We start from the raw sequence: 2,726 nt of genomic DNA on the forward strand, positions 1-2,726 counted from the left end.
GGGGGGGGGGGTCTTTGTCTGTGTGTGTGAGTGAGTGTGTGAGTGTGAGTGTGTGAGACACACACACACACACACACACTCACACACACACACACACACACACACACACACACACACACACACACACACACACACACACACACACTCAGGTAGGAGAAGCTATGCAAAGAGGATGGGTGTGTGTGTGTGTGTGTGTGTGTGTGTGTGTGTGTGTGTGTGTGTGTGTCTGTGTGTGTGTGTGTGTGTGTGTGTGTGTGTGTGTGTGTGTGATGTAAGATCATTGTTTGATTCAGCAGAGTGGGCGGAGCTTCTCCAAAATACATGCTATGGTTCCTAGAGTCCTGATTGGTTAGACAGGCCTCAGCTCCTAGACTGTGATTGGGCGATAGCCTCCATCCTCCTCATGTCTGTCTGTGATTGGTCAGTGTCTCTGTTCATCATGTCTCTGATTGTTTAAATCAATAAAACAGATGATTGAAAATGGCCGCCTCTTCCTTCATTCAACTGACAGGATATAGATGATCATAGTGCTGATGTCATAATGCTGATGTCATAAGAACAGAAGCACCAATCACAGTGCTGGAGGACTTCAGATCACTCAGCAGACGTCTGGATTCTCTAGTGATTTAAATCAAATCTGTTCATTATGAATCTATTATGAATCTATTATGAGTCTATTATTAATCTATGACACAGCCAGTGTTGGGAAGCTACTAATGACTTCACAAGGAAAGAAGTTGAAGTTGAGCAACACTAAAGCCCTTGAGAGAAATATAGTTTATCAGACTAAAGCTACGTTGAAAAAGTCGTCGCTACATAGAAACTCCTTCATCACACGGTAGTCACCTCTGAGAGACTGACCGGCTCTGTAACCATGGAGACAGGAAGCAGCAAAGGGAATAATAGTTTGTTTTGGGGGTGAGATGCAACTAAAGGACTAGTTGTGCTCCTGAAAACACAACTAAGATCTGAACTCAGTTGAACTGAAACAGACTGAAACAGACTGAAACAACTCCACAACACTGGAAACTACATGAGAGAACACATTTGCATTTACATTTATGGCATTTAGCAGACGCCTTTATCCAAAGTGACTTACAACAAATACATTTGTCTAAGTAAGTGAATCATCTATCCATCAGTCATCATAAGAAAAAGTAATCTATGCTCGGACCAGGGGCCATAGGCAGTCACAATGCTAGAAGAAAGAAGAATTACTTTTTGGGGGATTTATTTTTTTATTTTTTATTTTTTATTAATTTATTTACAGGACAGAAACTTGTACAGGGGGGTAGTGGGGATGAAGAGGTCTTTAGGAGGGACAGTTAAGATGTAGCCTGAAGAGATGAGTCTTCAATCTACAGTGGAAGATTGGTAGTGACTCTGCAGTCATGACAGCAGTGGGAAGCTCGTTCCACCAGAGGAGCGCCAGGACAGTGAAAAGCCGTGACCGAGAAGTGTGGCTGCTGCATCCACGTAGAGGCGGTGGTGCCAGGCGGGCAGCCAAGGTAGAAGAGCGGAGTGATCGGGCAGGGGTTTGGAGGCTGACCATTGCTTGCAAGTAGGGAGGGGCTGTTCTCTTTGCCACCCGGTAGGCAAGCACCAGGGTCTTGAATCTGATGCAAGCTGCTACCGGGAGCCAGTGAAGGGTGCGGAGGAGGGGCGTGACATGGGAGAATTTGGGGAGACTGAACACCAGATGGGCGGCAGCGTTCTGGATGAGCTGCAGAGGTCTGATGGTGGAGGCGGGGAGACCGGCCAAGAGTGCATTGCATTAGTCAAGGCGAGAGATCACAAGTGTTTGGACCAAAAGTTGTTCGGCTTCTCTAGTGAGGAATAGACATATCCTTCTGATGTTGTAGAGGAAGAATCTACAGAAGCGTGCTGTCGCTGTGATGTTCACCACACAGGATAAGTGGTTGTCAAGGATCACCCCAAGGTTCTTGGCTGTCTGGGAGGAGGTCACAGTAAGGTTCTCTACTGTGATGGAGAAGTCTTGGACAGGGCAGGCTTTCCCCAGGAGGAAGAGCAGCTCAGTCTTAATAAGGTTAAGTTTGAGGTGGTGGGCTGACATCCAAGCGGAAATGTCTGCAAGACACGCTGAGACACGTGTTGCCACCTGTGAGTCCGAAGGGGGGAAAGAGAGAAAGAGTTGAGTGTCATCTGCGTAGCTGTGGTAGGAGAAACCATGTGAGGAAATTACTGAGCCAAGAGATTTGGTATAGAGGGAGAACAGTAAGGGCCCAAGGACAGAGTCCTGGGGGACCCCAGTGGTGAGGGCTCGTGGAGACAACAGCGATCCTCTCCATGTCACCTGGTAAGAATGATCGGCCAGGTAGGATGCAAACCAGGAGAGTGCAGAGCCAGAGATGCCCAATTCTGAGAGGGTTCCTTGGGTCAGAGGCAGAGGTTTGAATTTTGGAATGGTAGTAAGAAGCTTTAGCAGCTGATGCAGATGAGGTGTAGTTGAGGAGGAGAGAGAGATAAGGTTCTAGGTCATCACGGAGGCCAGTTTTTCTCCATTTCCTCTCAGCTGCCCGGAGCCCTATTCTACAAGCCTGCAGGGTTTCAGACAGCCAGGGAACGCGTGGAGAGGATCGTGCCAACCTTGAGGTCTGTGGACAGAGAGAGATGAAGGATGAGAAAAGAGTGGACAGGAGGGTGGAGGAGGCTGCATCAGTGGATAGAAGGGGGAAGGATTCAACAGAGGGTAGGGTGGATAAGAC

This window comes from Argentina silus (genome assembly GCF_951799395.1).
Source record: "Argentina silus genome assembly, contig: scaffold_106, whole genome shotgun sequence".
In the NCBI taxonomy this organism is placed as follows: Eukaryota; Metazoa; Chordata; class Actinopteri; order Argentiniformes; family Argentinidae; genus Argentina; species Argentina silus.